The sequence below is a fragment of the Abramis brama genome (genome assembly GCF_963993115.1).
Source record: "Abramis brama genome assembly, chromosome: 1".
NCBI lineage: Eukaryota > Metazoa > Chordata > Actinopteri > Cypriniformes > Leuciscidae > Abramis > Abramis brama.
The window spans coordinates 22,511,119-22,531,994 of record NC_139963.1 but is presented as its reverse complement, the minus strand read 5'-3'; the positions used below and the strand labels follow the sequence as shown (position 1 = coordinate 22,531,994).

General features: G+C 36.6%; 1 long non-coding RNA gene across 1 annotated transcript; it reads right to left on the bottom strand.

Moving 5' to 3' along the window:
- Window positions 1-9,486: 9,486 nt before the first annotated feature.
- On the bottom strand, window positions 9,487-14,726 carry LOC311066391. The gene is made up of 4 exons (XR_014603067.1): window positions 13,929-14,726; window positions 13,488-13,563; window positions 11,312-11,377; window positions 9,487-10,259 (listed from the first exon to the last, which is right to left on the bottom strand). It is a non-coding gene; the product is annotated as an uncharacterized lncRNA (long non-coding RNA).
- Window positions 14,727-20,876: the final 6,150 nt, after the last annotated feature.

The window sequence follows — 20,876 nt, the reverse complement described above, 5'->3', positions numbered from 1 at the left end:
TTGGAGTCTGATTGCCCCTTCTCCGCTACATAATTAAAGCTGTGACAGTTAGTGCACTTTTTCTGTTTGGGATTTTCAGTGTGAAGACACTACTCGCACTATTTATTCTATAAAACGTCATAGCATAGGCATAATTTGCGAGTGGGACGGTTTTGACATGTACCCACCACTTTTTGCAAGGGTTGATAATATTGTCCCCACCACTTTTTTAAACATTTTGCTGCACGGATGTACCTAATAGAAATGTTCACTGTTATACGATAGGGGGTGTTATTACACGTCTTCTGAAAGAGTACAGAATCTCTAGATCAAAACACTGCCGAAGAAGAAGAAGAAGAAGAAGCAGATACAAGCAATGGAAGCACAATGGAAGCATAAATACAAACATGCATGTGATCCAACCAGGGGGCCAATGTTTCGGAAAACATTGAAGCTTCCACGGGCGCCGCCATTGATTAGCGGGCCCCCACCTGCTGTTAGCATTCCATTGACTCCCATTCATTTTGGCATCACTTTGACAGCGAATAACTTTACATCTGAGGCGTTTAAAGACTCCATTTGTCCATTATTTATTTCTAAAGAAACACAAAAATGTATAAAAGGCTCCATTACCTTGTATCTTACGTTATGGCCCCGTAGATGCAGTTTTTGTAAAAATAGGCTAACGATTGCGTCATAACCACGCGACTCTCTGTCGCACAGTAGAGAATTACCATATGGACAGGAGGAGAAGCTCGCGCGCAATCGGGGGACGTGGAGGCAAAATGACAAAGTAATTAATCAGAATACTTAGCAATAGTTGCTCCTGCTCCTAGCTCATGGACAGCTCCTACTCACGCTCTCCGTCTCTGCAAGTTTCGGAAGGGAATGATTCAGATTTCTCTTGGCACAGCTACTAGAAGACAGACGGGTTGCTCACGTCACATCTACGTCGTCAACCTCAGTTTGAGTCTGCGCAGTACGCTCAGCCATCAGGAAGTGAGTGCTTCTAATTGACTTCACTTTTCTCCGTTGAAACCTATGGGGTCGCTGTGTCCAGTTTATATACTGTCTATGGATCCAACGCGACCATCAAACAGCATATAAATCATAACTGCCAAACGTTATTGAATGAAATCTAGACCCAGGAAGAGGTAGGACTGTGAAGCTTTGGGGGTGTTGATGGACTCGATCTACTCCATCTGTGTTTTTATCATCGTTCTGAATCCAACCGATAGTCTTTGACCAAAACACAATTTTCTCAGCTTTTTGTTCAAAATATTGCTTTTTTGAATGAAATTTACCCACATTCAAATGTTGATAAAAAAGAATGCATGAAGAATAAAATGTTTTTTAAGCAGATTAAGAAACAGATAAAGGCATATTGCAAGTATAAAAAAATAATACATACATTAAAAAATAGTAGTATACGTAAATTGCGAAAATAATATGTAAATAGTCAACTAACCACCGCTTTCACAGACAAGGCTTAAGTTTAGTGCCAGACTAAAATGCATGTTTGAGCGGTTTTAAATGAAAGCAACTTGCTCTGACGTATCTTAAAATATATCAGTGCCATTGTTTTGTCTCAAGCTGCACACAAGTAGGCTAATATTTTTTTTCAAAGGCTTGTTTATAAAAGCTACTTAAATGTCCTAATTGAACTAAGGCCCAATCTTTGCTAAATCTAAGCCCTGTCTGTGAAACCAGGCCTATATGATGCTTGAAGTTCTGAAGAAAAGTATACTTGCTGTACTAAACAAGTAGTTTACTGAGACTATGCTTCAAAGTGAACTTTCATAAACGAATAAATGTGCTACAAGTATTTAACTAGTAAACTATCAGTATACCTATATTATGTTCACTTGTAGTATAGGCTACTTGCAGTACAAACTAAACTATGTGTACTCAAAGTTTACTGCCGTTACACTTAAAGTATAATTATAGTAGGCTACTTCTATTTAGTATAAGTCCCAAGTATTATTGAAATAGTTCACTTGCAAGTATGCTACTAGTACAATGATATTAGTATACTTATTACATAAAATATACATAAAATATACTTAAAAACTTTACTTGAACTCTATTAATAAAATTAACTTGAAGTATACTTATGTTTTGTAAGGGCTATCCTTATGTTTTATCACAAATAATCCTGCACTTTTTAATATAGTGATATTGCTTCTTGTAACCCTTATTAAATATGGTCTAAATGAGTATAAATAAATAAATAGATAACTGCAATCATTGTAACTGCAATAGTTCACAAGTAAATGGGTTAAAAGTAATCATTGCATCAAGAGTTAAGGTAAATTTGAATAAATTCTTTTTAACTTTTCTCCAGAGAAACACAGGCAAGCACATTCTTCCACACACAAAGTTACACTTGCGCTCACTTATACGGATTTATTATTTCTTACCAACCTTAGGGGGCGATGCGCCAGGAACGTTCTTTGCAAAGAACTATTTCCTATTTCCCTTAACTATTTAAGACCCAAGTGCATGCAGCCTGGTTGAGATATGTAGGCTACTTGAATTTATTTAACACGCACGTTCAAAAACAAATGGTATATTAAAATGTTACATTTCATGCATCTTTGATGAATAAAAGTATTAATTTCTGTAAAAAAAAAAAAAAAAGGGAAAAAAAAGACCTTTGAATTGTAGTGGAAAAATAGCCTAATTTTATACATTTAACTATGAAAAAAGAGTAACATTTTATTTTACAGTCCTGTTCCCCATGAACATACTATGTACTCATTATAGTAATTACAATAACTGGGTAATAATAACTAGGTACTAACCCTGAACCTACCCCTGTAACCTAACCTTAACCCATGTTACCTTATATTAACCAGTACTTTCTTAGGTAAGTACACTGTAAGTGCACGTACAGTACTATTAAATAAAGTGCAACTGAAAAAAGTGCTTGTGACTTTGAGAAAATGCTTGTGATTTTCCTTATTTGTAAGTCATTTTGAATAAAAGAGACAGCTAAATAAATATAAAAAGAATGTTTTAGAGCCACACATAAGCAATATATGTGATTTACACCTTTTTTCTTATTTTACTAATACACTGTAAAAAAGTATTGTTGGTTTAACTTAAAAAAAGTAAGTAACCTGGTTGCATTTTATTTCATTGAAATAAAAAAAATGAGTTAATACAATAAAGAAGATTGTCAACAGAAACTCAAAGTATGATGTTATCTCAACCACATAATATTAACCACATAATTATCATAACCACATAACAATGTTGTGATTACAAATCATGAAAATATTTTTTTTTACAGTGTATAGAATGATAATAGGTATCAGTCTCAGCAGGGCTTTGCTTAACTCTTTCCCCGCCAGCATTAAAAAAATAAAAAAAAGTTGCCAACCAGTCCCAGCATTTTTGATCATTTTCACAAAACTTTCATGACCCGCAGAATATTTTGTTGTCTGAATATCTGAACATACAATATGTCACAAGAAAGAACAGACCCTCTGCTTAAAAAAAAAAAAAGCATGCTTTTTGTCAACACTTGAATTTGGGTAAGTTTGTTTTTTCTTTTGTTTTTTAAAAGCAACATTTTGAACATAAAGCTGAGAAAATCTGAAAAAATATGTCAATGGTGGGGAAAGAGTTAATGGTAAGATACACCTTAACTTTTTAAAGAATAAATATTGGTGATCTGGCATCTTAAAAATGCTTAAATGTTCTTATGTTATTGACACCAGTAATTTATGTGGAAGTCTAATCCTTCATTGTGTGTGATTACCTTTAGTGTGCCACGTAAGCTGGGCCATCAGGTATAGTGGAGTCGCTGGTTCTTTACGGGCCTTTTTAACAGGGATCCCCCTTTGTGTTTCCAGCTTGTTGGTGGTGCAAGTCCTGAGCCTTTAAAACAACTTGTTTCCACCAGCTTTGAAAGTCATAAAACAAAAAGCCTGCTGCACCATCTTTCTCATTTTACCTGCCTTCTGCTGCCTATTATCGCACCAGGCTTCAGTGAAGGGGGTTTACAGGGAGCTGGTCTCTGGAGACACAGAGGGGTCCGTAGGCATCTTTGAAGTCTCTGGTCGCTTGCAAAAGGGCCTTGAGCAGAGAATATCACCATGATCATTGGTCCTAATGAGGGCCTTCTCTCAGGCGAGCTAATGAAAGCTTCTGTTTGAGAATGGAAAGAGGGCACCGCTGCTGGAGGTCAAACTGTTTCCTGCCAGCCCAGAGGCCACTGGAAGCCTCTGATGTGCCCAGTGCCACTTAACATGAGAAGAGGATGGTAGTTACTGGTTAATGTGGTCATACTGGATCAGTGGAAGAGATGAGGTAGCCGGAACTCATTTACAGGTGATGTTAGGAATGATGAAGCTTGTTGAAAGAGTAGTGCATCCTGGACAACTAGCAGAGTAGGCAACACTTATGGAACATCTTTAAGTGATAGTTGACTCATTCTGTCATTATTTAGCCTTCTCACCCTCGTGTCATTCTACGTCTGAATGAAAGTCTATAGAGTGCTGCAGGAATGAGTTCTAAAATTCAGAAACAACTTAGTATTTTTGGGCCACAGGTTCTATTGTCCTAAAGTCAATGAGTGTTTTTGAATGGGTTTAGTTTAAAAGAGTTGTCGGAAGTGATGTTGAAGTTCTGTGATTGTTGTGTATAGTTACTTTAAATCCCAAACTTAGCTTTTTACTGCTTTTGTACTTAGGCTTCAAAATTCTTTAAAGTTGTGTTCATTTGTAAACATTATTTTAAACAAAATTATGTCATCCCTGTAGCAGTCTATGATGTCTGGTGTTTAATGGTGAATAAATTATGACAATTTTCATTTTTGGGTGAACTATCCCTTTAATATCTATTTTCCACCAGAATAGTTCGGTTCTGGAGTCTGTTCTCGGCCAGGCAAACTGGAGCCTGTTGCGAACCGGCCGCATGTTTCCACAGACTTATGGAACGAACTGTGATGTAACGCTTCTACATGTTGTTTACCTGCCTATAACCAGCCTAAAAAAAAAACAATGCGTGTTAGTGCAGGCAGTGCGGCACTTCTGTTTTACTGTTCACAGTATCGGGATTGATTCTAGCGTATGATTCTTTCCGCAGTGGAGATCCGCAGAACGGCTCGAGAATGGACACAGGCAGGGAATCCGCACCGGAACAGTGTCTGTGGAAAAGGGATATAAGAGAACTCGATTTTAAACTCTTTACTTATTCATATGCATTGAAGAACAACACAAACCTTCCTTTTTTATTAGCACACACTGCAAATTTGGCCATAAACAGCACTGCTGAGTCCCTTTACCAATTTATATTTTCCGTATCGTCAAGGGATTTTGTTCCCCATGATTGGCCCATATCACCTCTCCCCTAGGGTTCTCAAAGTCCCCTTACCCATTTTTACAGTCAAGCCTCCTGCTGCTTCCTGGAACCTCATCAAACCAAAGCCAAGACTCCGATCCACCATTAACGCACCAGGGGACCCAGCACGCCTCGTCCCACTTGGCCTTGATCCTCAGGTTTGTAAAAAGGGGCTGTTTGTCATAAAATGCAGGTTTGGACCAAATATCCTACAGCTTCCTGAATAAGCATCCATCGAGACCCTACCTGTGGCTCTAATGCATGTACCTAATCACGTGGAGTACACAGCATAAGACAATAAACTTGTTCCCTTTTGCTAGTAATCTTTTGATCTTTCCCATCCGCCTTGTCCAATTATCACACAAGCCATAATGGTAAAATGTGCTGCTGATGTTTTCAGGTAATTGGCTTATTTTGATCAACTGGACACACACCCTATTGAAACAATCACTTTTTACTGAGCCAATTCATGATGGACCTGCTTTGACAGTGTTGTTCCACATACTGTAGTGCAAATTTGGGTGGGCAGTAGTAGTGCTTGTTATCAGTTTTGGTTAAAATCTCTAACTGATCTTGTCAAATAGGAGGCTGCATCATTTACATTGACATATTGGTCTCCCTTCAGTTTCTTCCCTGTTGGAGTCACATTGGAACATTATGGAAGAGCTGGGGTAAGCCAAACCAAGCACACCAACCAGCACTAAGATACTTAACTATACCTTACTCACTTAATGGACTTAACTAGACATCCATATGAGATACAAAATCTAGATTTAGGAGTATTAAAACAGAATTGTATTTTTCCTTATGGTAATTTAAGAGTTCCAGGCTTGACTTTAAGGTGGTCTGTTATTGGTCTTGTTTATGTGCTCTCTGTACTTTTAGAAACACATTATGAATATATATAGTTGCATTAGACTATAAAAAAAATATTAGTTTCATGATCCAACAGCAATTACTCTTTGAAGACTTTTTCCGTCCAGGTGCAAAATAATATTTGGAAGATTGACGCATATTTCTCTGCCTCCAGCTTCCAACGTTTCTGGAATCTTCCTAAATTGAAGCTGAATGCTCAAGCTCTTTGGACTTTGAGATATTTCTGTTTTACCCTGTTATTTTCATTAGCTGCTAATCCAGCCTGCTTGGCCAGGACTGGTGATGAAGGACAAATGTAAGGTGACATGCTGCAGATCCACCTGGCAAACCACACAGATGAGTTCTGGCTTTTCACTTTGCGGGATTACCAACCATTGTCCTCTGGGTTGAGTGTTACTCAGGATGTTGGGAATTTCAGCATAGTTCAAATTTAAGATATAAGGGGGCCTAACTAAAACAGAAGAGTTAATAGAGAGAGAGAGAGAGAGAGAGAGAGAGAGAGAGTCTTGGCAAACTTTCATAGATAATGGTGTCAGTTGGATATTATGCTGTGCAGAAATTCAATAAAAATAGTCTGAACATTTTATTTAAAATTTAACTTCTAATTTATAGTTTTGGAAATTCAGTAAAATATTCAAATGTCAAATATTATTACAATCTAAATTGTTTTCTATTTTAATATTTTGATCAAAAGATTTAAATTTTGTGGAAACCGTAATACATTTTTTTTTTTTTTTAATGGGGATTCTTTGATAAATAAAAAGTTCAAAAGAACAGCATTTATTTCAATATAGAAATATTCTGTAAAATTATACATTTCTTTGCTAGATCATTTTAATATATCCTTGTTAGTAAGTATTTGAAAAAATCTTACTGACACCAAACTTGTGTGTTTGTGTATTTGTGTATTTATATTTAGTGGCCTCATACTTTTGGACTTGAAACTGGTTCTTGGGCTATCATGTTGTCATTTTCTTTAAATTTAAAAGAATTGTCTTGTGGACCCATGAACAAATCTTTGGGGGTCCTGTGCCAGCTGAGCAACCGCCATTGAGATTATGAGGATATGCATTGACATCACTTTCTCTATGGAAAAACCCCCTCAGCTGGACTGAGTGGCAAAAGAGCTGCTGCATGACTGGATTTAATAGGGGAAACGGCGAAAATGCAAGTAAAACAAACGTTTATCAGTTTAGACTAAAGGTTGGACTCGATATACAGGAAGTGTTCCTTACAACTTACTAGTCCAATCCAGTGATCCATGGATATTGACATGCAGCCAGACATTTATATTTTGATGCTGGGGAAAATAAATAAAGCAAATAAATACATAAAGTCAATCTCAAAGCTCTTTCCCGTTTTAGATGTGTGTTTTTTCGTGGCACTCACAGATTTCACACTGAAAACCAATGCTGCCACTCAGTGGGTGTAACTACAGTCACTCAGGCTGATGGTGACGTCACATGCATACCCATGCGTAATAGACCTTCTTGAGAAAAGCAGCTAAAGTGAGGGAGAGAGCATTGAGGGCTCTGGTGGTCAGGATGTCTGTAGGCTCTAATCTGTTTCAGGCTATGAGGTCCAGCCACGTCTGTGAAGCCTTTCATTTACGGTTTATTTTCATCCCTTTATTGGACAGAGTTTTTTTCCTCTGCCAAGGCAAAGACAAGCCCTCAACAATTACTATGTGCTCTTTTCTATCCCAGGACTATTGGCTACTTAAGTCGAGTTGACTTCAAAGGCTACATCAGTATGATTTTAATGAGTTTTAAATTCTTGATTTGAAAGATAAATTGCAGCAGCATTGTAACTCAACAGCATTGTGGTGTAAAGAAGTAATTTGTAATTTGCAATCATATACAGTATGTGTGTGTGTGTGTGTGTGTGTGTGTGTGTGGGTGGGTGGGTGGGTGGATGGATGGATGGATGGATGGATGGATGGATAGGTAGATAGATAGATAGATAGATAGATAGATAGATAGATAGATAGATAGATAGATAGATAGATAGATAGATATTTTGACTTCATCGGAATATAGGAATTTCTGGTGTGACTTTAAAAGAACAGAATGACAGTAAAAGATATAGAGCCAATGAAATAAGGCCACTAATGTATACCTGATACCCATGCAGGTATAAATTTGTGGAGGGCTGTAATCACCACCTTTTTGGTCCAGGTGTGCAGTTGTTAAGAATTGGAGGGATCCACATCTCAACCCTCATTTAAGACAGGAATGTTCCGAATGCATTTCAGCTTAAACACCAGATGACCTTTCAGAGTTTCGACATTTGAGGTTTTGCATGTCACTGTAGAACATAGAATACCAGACACTGCACATACTCAAGGTGTTCAAAACCTCTTTTGTTTTGTAAAATGAGAGATCACATATGCAGATCACATTTACTTGGTTTGGCTGAACTGATTTAAATTAGCTCAAGGTCCTTTATCAGCATTGCTTTGGGCTTTAGCACAGAAATTAAGCTCTCCCTAGTTCGCATTCTCACTTTTTGAGATATGTTTCATCAAAAAAGAAAGAGGCTCTGCTTTAAAGGACATTTCCAGAGAGCAGTTGTGATCAAAGTTCAGTCGATGAGTTTCCAAGTGCTACTGAGAAGATCTGCCAGCTTTCCACTTCTTCTTTTTGTCAGAAAGAAAGGGTACTGGAATTTCCACTGAATTCCAATCCTCCAGTCCTTTGAGGTAGAGCATTTTTGGGATGGCTTTTCTTTGTAGTTTAAGCAATTTACATTTTCTTATAAGTCCCAGCTGTTTTTTGTTGTTGCTATTTCTCCTAGCTCAGTTATTATATAGTAAGCTATTTGATATTCAATTTACCTATTTATTATATAATTATTTGTCCATATTAATGTCTTTTCTGGGATATTGAAATGAAAACCTTCGGTATGAAGTTTACAGGTTAGATTAGATATATACTTTTGTACTGCTTTTTGTAGTTTCTCAATGCCTCCTGCAGGATTACTTATAGCATGTCTACCTCTTTTGGAAGATCTGACATTAATAAACTCTATACTGTAAATAAACACTAGTAGAATTAAAGCATTTGTGCGGTTCAGGAATGCATTGATTATGCCACAATTATGTCATTCAATCTTCATTTCTTATCATTGTTCAATCTGTAAAGAGTTTGACCTTTGACAGTTGTCATGTCAGGCCAAGATGTGGTAATCTGGAAGTGATAAATCAGTTCATGAAGCCATGAAAAAAGTGCCATACCAGACACTTTCAGTCCAAGCAGTGTTGATATACACTCTCAGAAAAAAAGGTACAATTTTGTACCAAAGAAGGTACAAACCCTTGTCACTGGGGCGGTACCTTTTACTGGTACAAAATTGTACCTTAATATAGAGGAACAAATTTGTTCCATTCCAGTTTGTACCTTAAAGGACATGATTTGTACCATGGGCAAACCAAAATGTACCTTTTGTTTTTAAAAACTTGTTGGTACAATATTGTACCTTTTATCAAAGGTACAAATTTGATCTCTTAAGGTACCGCCCCAGTGACAAGCCCCTTTGTACCTTAACTGTGTCAAATTTGTTCCTACGAGAAAGGCTATTTTTCTATTGAATAACAAGCACATTCAACAACTGAATCAAAAAGGCATCAATTTAATAATTTCTGTAAATACATATCAAATTCATATGAACATTTGAATACTTTCATTCCAACTTACAGTAAAGTATATCTTTGTGTAAATACATCAAAGATTTCACAATACAATAAAGACTTAGCAAAATTAACAGAATATCACTTCTTTAAAAAGATTTGAAAGAATTTAAAATGCAAAAATGTTACAGTACATAAAATATATTTTCTTATCTACAACAAAGCTAGACTTGTTTTTTTCCCCCCACTTTTCACACAATACCCTTGCATTTATTTAACTTTTTAAAACACCATCATCCAACCCGAACTGCTCGGCAATTTCAGATCCCTCCATTTTTACACTGCTGAAGATTCTCCTCTCACTGAATACACGTCCAGTCAAGACATTCCCAAGATCTGCACAGTGAGTTGAGATAGCCGGTTCTTCCTGAACATAATGAAGAATCAATATTAGTAAAGACAGATGTAAATTTATTAAATTTATACTTCCAATGACAAGCTCAAATTTCACTTCTAGACTTAAAGGGATAGTTCACCTAGAACTGAAAATTCTGTCATTTACTCGCCCTCAAGTTTTTCCAAATCTGTTAACTTGAACAAAAAAGATATTTTGAGAATCGAAAATTAAACAGTTGATGGGGCCCCATTAACTTCCATAGAATATTTTTCATACTATGGAAGTCAATGGGGCCCCATTGACTGTTTCATTTTTTGGGTGAACTACACATCCTTCAACATCTCGTTTGGCATCCATGTAATGTGCTTCTATAACGGATTTCAGCTTAGCCAACCTCAAATTAACAACCTCAAAAACCTCAACCTGAAAATTATTTTGTTAATTACTCACCCTCATGTCATTTCACACCTGTAAGACCTTTGTTCATCTTCGGAACACAAATGAAGATATTTTTAATGAAATTCTGAGAGCTTTCTGTCCTTCCATTGGGAGCAATGCAACTAACACATTCAAGGCCCAGAACGATAGGAAAGACATCATTGAAGTAATCCATGTGACTCCAGTGGTTTAACCAATTTTATGAAGCGATGCAGGTGCTTTGTTTTAGCAAAAAAACACAATTTAACACTTTATTTATTAGGGGGAGCACTACGACGCATGCGAATTGTGTTGACTCAAGACCGGGTGTTGTTCCATGAATGTGCTTTAGATAATATTATTTTGTAAATATAGAGGTAAATTATGCTTCTTTTTTTTTTTTGGCAAAACAAAGCTTACATCGCTTCATAAAATTGAGGTTAAACCACTGGAGTCACTTGGATTAGTTTAATGGTGTCTTTACTACCTTTCTGGGGCTTGAATGTTTTAGTTGCGTAGGCTACCAATGGAGGAACAGAAAGCTCTTGGATTTCATCAAAAATATCTTCATTTGTGTTCCGAAGATAAACGATGGTCTTACAGGTTCGGAATGACATGAGGGTGTATAATTAATGACAGAATTAAAAAAAATTACTGAACTATACCTTTAAGAAATCCTGGAAACACCTTAAATCAACCACAGCATGCATTCGGTCCATTTTCTGGAATAACTGAAATGCAGATAAGAAAACAATTTTCACACACAAAAAAACTTTCTGCATTTTTACATTTCCCACAAAGTTTTAAATGATTCACTTAAAGCTTCATATAAAATACCCAGAAAAGTAAAATGTTAAACTAATCCATTTGAATTGAGAAGTTTGGTAAAAAATGTCTGAAGAGACTACCGCTTAGTATAATAAACAGATTAAATTTAGGATTTTATTCACATTTAAACATTGAACAAACAGAAGCTCAACCGCACTTGCTTTGACAAGCGAGAACAAACCTCAATGGTTCTTGCGGAAGCTCAAGCGTGCTGCAAAACACATGAGAATGAACATCATCGGTTTTCGCACGTTTAGCAAACATGATTGAGCTTCTGTTTACTGCAACTGATGTGTGAATTGATGTATATTTTTATGTGAATAAAAGCCTAAATTAAATCTGTTCATCATATAAAATGATTGTATCTCTACAGAAAAACTTGGACTAAACTGCTCAATTCAAATTATTTTACGATCTCTTTATTATGGTAGCATTCAGGTATCAAAAGACATTTTGAAATTTAATATGCAAAATGGCAATGTAATATATAAAATGGCAATGTTCTTATTTAAATTTACATTTTCCATACCATATGTGCAATGTTTGGGGCAAAGTGACAATTCAAATTCAATAATATAATTAAATTAGCCATCTCCTACACTTGTTTTAACATATACCGGTAATTTAAACATATTACAAAATGATTAGAGATGTTTAAAGGCACAATTCACCAAAAATTAAAAAAACTCTGTCATTAATTATTCACTCTCATGTTGTTCCAAACCTGTAAGACTTTCGTTCATCTTTGGAACACAAATGAAGATCTTTTTAATGAAATCTGAGAGCTTTCTGTCCCCCCATTGACAGTCCATGTAACTAAAACTTTGATGCTTCAAAAAGTTCATAAAGAGATCGTAAGACCAATCCTTTTGAATCGAGCAGTTTACCGTAGTTCAAATTTTCATAAGACATGATCGCTTTATATGATGAACAGATTTCAGAAGCTCAACCGAACATGCTTGACACGTGAGAACAAACCTCTTTCTCAAACGTGCTGCGCAACACACGAGAATGAACCTCATTTGTTTTCGCATGTCAAGGGAACATGCTAGAGCTTCCTTTTACCGTATTATCTGATGTGAATTGATGAATAAAAGCCTAAATTCAACCTGTTCATCATACAGCACAAATTTTAGACTAAAACACTCAATTCATATGGATTAGTTTTACAATCACTTTAGGAACTTTTTAAAGCATCAAAGTGGTAGTTGCTTAGCTGTCTATGGGGGGTCAGAAAGCTCGTAATTGATGAAAGAATTTTCATTTTTGGGTGAACTAATTAACCCTTTAACATGTTCAACGTAAAATTGTAGCAAAATGATAATTTAAATGCTATTTTCCTTAATTGCATTTACACTCACAGTTAAGACACTTATGATTGCATTTTTATTAAATACCCACGATGAACGTGGCAAAATTCAATCTGGATTTAAAAAAAGGATTCCAAGATGATCTTTGCATCAAGTGCCTTAACTTTGAGTGTAAAAGCAACTAGGAAAAATAACCTAAATTATAGTTTTGCTATAATATTTGCTTGAACATTTTAAACATCTAATTTCTGTAATACATTTCATTTTCTATTTTTGAACTTAAAAAAAATTCAATGTATGTTTTAATTTTATGTTAAAGCTAGTGTAGTAATGCAAATTATTATATTATTGATTTTGAATATTTTTTTGCTCCAGATGTTGCACATATCATATAGAAAATGTAAATATAAATAGCCTACAGAAATACATTGCCATTTTACACATTACATTTCATATTGACATTTGGTACCGGTATGCTAACGTTACCATACTTTGTGAGTGTCAGAGTTTTAGGTGAATATACTTTCAGTTAAGTGACCGAAATCTTTCAGAGTTCATTTGAAGTGCAGTTACTGTGCTTTATCAAGATTGACATCACTCTGTCATTATGGCAAACATTTTGTCTTAGAAATATTCAACCTCATCAGAAAAAAGAATATCATAAGATTAAGAAACTCAAATAACACATTGTACTGATACTTGCCTCACAGCTGAGGACGCAGGAAGACTTTCAGATGACCAGCACTGACAGTTTACCATGCAGTTTACCCCATCATGATCTAAAAATCAAAGACACATTAGCTGAGTATATGACATCGCATTCAAAAACAGAACGAGTGATCAACTATTTTATCTGCGCACTGTTCGTTGGCGCTCAATCACGTTGTTCCAAAACCGCATTGTGGACTAATGTAAAGTAGGCTACACCAGCATGGCACCTCTGGTTGAGCATTCATTTACAACAATAATGTTTTAAATGTGAACTTACGACACAGAAACTCAATTGCTTTAAAAATTATGCAGACGGCTATCACTGACTGGATTCGTACAAATAAGCTATTTAACGTTACACTCGCTATTATCATGTTGAGTAGCTGTAACGTTTTATACATTTTATTTGGTTAAACATAAACATAAAACCCACCTTTGAATTTCCTCTTCTCTTCGTCTTATAATTCGAGTCCAGCCACTAAAGTACTTCTGACGAGGGCGGAGGCCATGGCTTGTGGTGGTGCTCCGTGCTCGTAATCTGCTTCCCGAAGTTCCCGCTCTCCGGTCTATTTGAAAATGCAGTAACGGCTGCAGCAACCTTGGGCAATAAGTTTCATGTCGCCTAATAGCAAAGTTAACATTTAACAGTTAACGTTATGGTGGATAATGGAGAACAAACGCCATATATTGTACACGTGATGACTTAATAATAGTCAATAATTGCATTAAAAAAATTAAAAAGTGTAACGTTATAACTTACAAGTCAAATGGCTAAAAAGCATTTGGAGCAAAGCAACTCGCTAAAATAACGTTAAGTGGCTGAAACATTTATATTTTAGACTTGTGAACTAAATATATACATAAATTATAAGAACTCACCTTTAAATTTCGTCTTCTTCAAGTTTGATAAAATAATCTCGACCGCACTGCAGCCGTGTAGCTGCTTCCCGCTGTCAGTTCGGAAATTTCCGTGGCTGAAGCGATTTCGACCAATCAGTGTCTTGTTGCTATGCAAAATACTCAACACAGCAACCAATCATGAATGAAATAGTAATTTGGTCCATAACTGTACCCTTGATGTGAGAACAATTATGTACCTTCATTTCAATTGTACCTTAACAGGTACCAAACAGTATCATCAGTGGTCTTTCCTGTACCATTAAAGGTACTATTATTGAAAAGGTACAAAACTGTTCTTTGAGGAACATTATTTGTACCACCGTGTACCTTTTTTTCTGAGAGTGTACTGTATTTGGTTTTGGCGGAATAGATCTGTTACACTGCTGCTGTTGGTTATTGACTTGCTGCTGTCAATAAAAAACATGACACGCTGCTGTGAGCAAGAAAGACATGCTGCTGCTGTACAATATGGCAATTACCAGTAGCAAATACAGGTGGAGCTGAAAGGTGGAGGGTTTCTGAAAGTGCACTGCTAAAGCAAATGCTAACCAAGTATTTAAAGGTTGAGCAGCGAGCTGATTGGCTACTGATACAGCATGAACCAATCATCTGTGCCCTATAGAGAATGATGTGATTGCAAGAAGATTGAGTGAAGGACCTACAGCAGGGGTGCCCAATCCTGCTCCTGCCGATCGACTGTCCTGCACAGTTCATCTCCAGCCCTAATCAAACACACCTGAAGCAACCAATTAAGGTCTACAGAATCACTTGAAAATTAAAGGCAGGTGTGTTTGATTAGGGTTGGAGATGAACTGTGCAGGACAGTCGATCAGCAGGAGCAGGATTGGGCACCCCTGACCTACAGTATCAGTCTGTGCCATCTAGATTAAAAGGACCATTGCGGCAACGAGAACGATGCTGAGCCAAAAGATAAAGATGTGTTCTGGCGACTGGCGTGTTTATTGAACCAATCAGATAAGAGTAAATCGAGAGTCAGCGAGAAGTTCATTTGATTGACTACATGAAGAAGGTGGACCCGCCCTCCTCTTCGCACTTGCAAAACTCAATGAGTGAAAGAATCGTGCCAAAACTGGAAGCACAGTTAAAAGAAAGACGCAACTGTACAAATAGGGTTATTTTGGGAACTTTTTTGCCCCATGGTGAACAAGTCATGGTGAAATGACACACAAGAAGTCATTTAGACATTTGCAACAGTTTATTTTTATACACAAAGGTTGGTTTTACGCGATCAATCTGCAGTTCCTGACTCTGTTGTTTTCACTTGCAAATTTCTGTTCTCAGGCCTGCAATGCTTTTGGGCGTATTTGTGTGAAAAAGACGTGCCAAAAGTGTAGACGTGAAAAAAAATGAAAGTCAGAAGAATACAGATCATATTTATTTTGCGTTAGCATGAAGCTGCAGCTTCACAATACATGAATTACACTTACGAATAACAGTAAAATGCTGCAAATATTTTTTTCTTACACTTGAAAGGCGATTTACACCTTTACAAATCTTCTCTTGCGCATGCAAATTTAATTTACGCTTGCAATTTTATGTACACTTTCACAAATCTCACCCTGCGCATGCGATTCTTTATGGCATCATATTACCTTCATACATTCACTGTAAATTAATAACATCAGTAACCAGTAACAAAAACAACAAAATGACAGGATTTTAAAAAGATTTATAATAGTAATTAAAGACTTTGATAAATCAGAGATCAAAGGTTTGTTTACACAACCAGATGCAGCTGGTTTAATTTAGTTCACGTTTGGCAAAACTTGGCGACACCAAACTAGGAGTTTCTGATGCAGTACAAAAAAATCTTGGTAGCAAGTTGTCTGTCAGTTGAACCCAATGAAAACATTTGTTTCAAAGGGTCCTTTGATTTGCTATTATTTTATTACCATTCAGGTTTGGAGTGACCTTAACATGTATGCCACTTTATTAGGTATTATTATTTATGCTGTTTGGAAGCAAGGGGTCAAGGCTGGTTCATAAAAACATCTTTCTCTGTTGCAGTCAGGTATTCGGATAGCTTTCTCCAGGTATTACAGTCTTTCTTGTTTGGAACTTAGTGTTAAGTGATGCTGAACTAGTAAGTAATGTCCTCTAGCAAACACTTCCATTTCATTCTCTTCATTATCACTCTTTTTTGGCCTGATTGAGTGAAACTTTTACTGCATGTAATACAAGACACTATGCATTTCTGTGACCAGTAAGAGTGATATATAGTCACATAACATCTGAATTTGCACTGAAGAGTCTGTACTAGCATCCCTTTCCTCTCTCCTAAAGCTTTAATTATCTGAGATAGTCTGCTCTTCTGCGAAATGACAGGGTTCCGCTATAGGTGTTTGCTAGTAAAAAATGCACATTTTTGAACGCCCTAAATGTCACATTTTGTCTAAAAAAACAGAAGTCATTTTTTACAAGTTGTTTCACAAAAAAGAAAAAAGCTTTACAGTTCTTGACAGATGAAAAGCTGCTTTCCAAAATGTGTACGACACTCTAAAATATCTGGCAAATAGGACTTTGTAGGACAATATTAGCATGGACACCCATGGACGATAACCATGGTTCGAATTACGTGGGAGCAGGGCCGGTCCTGACCAATTTGCTGCCCTATGCAAGATTTTACCTGGTGCCCCATGCATCACAGCCCATTTCACCCCGTCATTGTGTTCATGATTATTTAGCCTATATATACAGTATATATATATATATACAGTGAGGAAAATAAGTATTTGAACACCCTGCTATTTTGCAAGTTCTCCCACTTGGAAATCATGGAGGGGTCTGAAATTGTCATCGTAGGTGCATGTCCACTGTGAGAGACATAATCTAAAAAAAAAAATCCAGAAATCACAATGTATGATTTTTTAACTATTTATTTGTATGATACAGCTGCAAATAAGTATTTGAACACCTGAGAAAATCAATGTTAATATTTGGTACAGTAGCCTTTGTTTGCAATTAAAGAGGTCAAACGTTTCCTGTAGTTTTTCACCAGGTTTGCACACACTGCAGGAGGGATTTTTGCCCACTCCTCCACACAGATCTTCTCTAGATCAGTCAGATTTCTGGGCTGTCGCTGAGAAACACAGAGTTTGAGCTCCCTCCAAAGATTCTCTATTGGGTTTAGGTCTGGAGACTGGCTAGGCCACGCCAGAACCTTGATATGCTTCTTACAGAGCCACTCCTTGGTTATCCTGGCTGTGTGCTTCGGGTCATTGTCATGTTGGAAGACCCAGCCTCGACCCATCTTCAATGCTCTAACTGAGGGAAGGAGGTTGTTCCCCAAAATCTTGCAATACATGGCCCTGGTCATCCTCTCCTTAATACAGTGCAGTCGCCCTGTCCCATGTTCAGAAAAACACCCCCAAAGCATGATGCTACCACCCCCATGCTTCACAGTAGGGATGGTGTTCTTGGGATGGTACTCATCATTCTTCTTCTTCCAAACACGTTTAGTGGAATTATGACCAAAAAGTTCTATTTTGGTCTCATCTGACCACATAACTTTCTCCCATGACTCCTCTGGATCATCCAAATGGTCATTGGCAAACCTAAGACGGGCCTTGACATGTGCTGGTTTAAGCAGGGGAACCTTCCGTGCCATGCATGATTTCAAACCATGACATCTTAGTGTATTACCAACAGTAACCTTGGAAACGGTGGTCCCAGCTCTTTTCAGGTCATTGACCAGCTCCTCCCGTGTAGTTCTGGGCTGATTTCTCACCTTTCTTAGGATCATTGAGACCCCACGAGGTGAGATCTTGCATGGAGCCCCAGTCCGAGGGAGATTGACAGTCATGTTTAGCTTCTTCCATTTTCTAATGATTGCTCCAACAGTGGACCTTTTTTCACCAAGCTGCTTGGCAATTTCCCCGTAGCCCTTTCCAGCCTTGTGGAGGTGTACAATTTTGTCTCTAGTGTCTTTGGACAGCTCTTTGGTCTTGGCCATGTTAGTAGTTGGATTCTTACTGATTGTATGGGGTGGACAGGTGTCTTTATGCAGCTAACGACCTCAAACAGGTGCATCTAATTTAGGATAATAAATGGAGTGGAGGTGGACATTTTAAAGACAGACTAACAGGTCTTTGAGGGTCAGAATTCTAGCTGATAGACAGGTGTTCAAATACTTATTTGCAGCTGTATCATACAAATAAATAGTTAAAAAATCATATATTGTGATTTCTGGATTTTTTTTTTTAGATTATGTCTCTAACAGTGGACATGCACCTACGATGACAATTTCAGACCCCTCCATGATTTCCAAGTGGGAGAACTTGCAAAATAGCAGGGTGTTCAAATACTTATTTTCCTCACTGTACACACACACACACACATTACAGCCTAAACACAAATACCAAGAGCATTACATCTAGCATTCAAGTCAAGTCCCCATTATCTTTTATAGTGCATTTTACAATACAGATTTAATGTGAACTTTGCCATTTTTAATAAACCTGTAAATAAATATCATTACTAATTTTGGCAAATAAATTTAAAAAATGCCATATACCAAGGCCAAAAGTTTGGAAACATTACTATTTTTAATGTTTTTGAAAGAAGTTTCTTCTGCTCATCAAGCCTCCATTTATTTGATCAAAAATACAGAAAAAAATGCAATATTGTGATATATTATTACAATTTAAAATAATTGGTTTTCAATTTATTATACTTTAAATTATCATTTATTTCTGTGATGCAAAGCTGAATTTTCAGGATCATTACTTCAGTCTATCACATGATCCTTTAGAAATCATTCTAATATGATGATTCATTTTCAAAGTTGGAAACAGTTATGCTGCTTAATATTTTTTCATAACCTGTGGTACTTTTTTTTAGGATACTTTGATGAATAAAAAGTAAAAAAAGAAAGAAAATGTTTTAAAAATAGAAATCTTTCGTAACAACAATATACACTACTGGTCAGTAAGTTGGGGTCAGTAATTTTTTTCTTTCTTTTTTTGAAATAAATCAATACTTTTATTCAGCAAGGATGTGTTAAATTGATAAAAAAAAAAAAGTGATAGTAAAGAAGATTTATATTATTAGAAAATATTTTTTTATTTTGAATAAATGCAGTTCTTTTTAACCTTTTATTCATCAAAATATATTAGGCAGCAGAACTGTTTCCAACACTCATAATGAATCAGAATATTAGAATGATTTCTAAAGGATCATTTTATTTACTGGATGTCACGTGTGACATTGAAGACTGGAGTAATGATCCTGAAAATTCAGCTTTGCATCACAGAAATAAATGATAATTTAAAGTATAATAAATTGAAAACCAATTATTTTAAATTGTAATAATATATCACAATATTACATTTTTTTTCTGTATTTCTGATCAAATAAATGAATGCAGGCTTGATGAGCAGAAGAAACTTCTTACAAAAACACAACTGTAGAGTAAAACATTAATAAAAAAGTGATAATAAAAAATGCGTCTTAAAACTGACATGATTGTTACAAAATCACAGTCTGGGGCCTCTGGAGAACTCAGAACAACTGCTAACATTAAGTTTAAGGTAAAAATAAATGCCATGAAATTATAGTATCTTACTCCTATGCAATTAGATAAACTGGTCATTCACTACATCACTTTACCTCTGTCTTTATTCCCTTTTATCCTCTTCTCTTCTTTTTGGCACTGTATCTATCGCAGACTATAATGCTCTTTTATAATGTGTCATGTAAATTCGGCCATCCGTCACAATCAGGAAACTTTCACCGTGTCTAGAACTGGCGCGAGCTGCAAGGCCCGTTTCTACGAGCCTGAGTGTGTTAAGCGCCCTCAAACAAAAGCAATGCTGTCTACATTGGATGCGGCGTCGCGCACGCTACACAACAAATTACCAACAAACTGATCGCGCGCGCGCTCTGTTTCTGACGCACTTCAAGCACTCGCTGGGCGGGGGAAGATTGATGTGTCGGACTTTTTTTGTTTTATTTGGTAGTATTTCGAATTAATGGTTTTAAAATAGTATTATATAAAATAATAATAATAATTTTAAAAAAAGTTAAAAAAAAAATTCACTCGTTCACTCATTCTGGCGCCCCTATGGATGAGTGGCGCCCCTAGCATTTGCCTATTCCGCCTATGCCGCGGGCCGGCCCTGCGTGGGAGCCAGTGGGAGCTGAGCTCCCATAGAGAGAGGATGAGCTCCCATGAAAGCAGTAAAATCATACACCTGTGGGGGTCTCTAAAAATCATCAGCACCATTATTTTAAATTACAAATAAAGCACTTTTTCCTTCAGACTACTGTAGCGTGACTTAAAAGATAGGACACGATGCCAAACACATGGATCTCGCGGGATCTCGGATCGTCATCACACTACATCCTTATGCTTCGCTTTCTGCCAGGACTTTTACTGACTTTTCTCAACTCACAAAAGTGACGTGAACGCCCAGTCTAGCAGTAGCATAACCCATCAGGCAAGTGTTATTTTAACATAGGC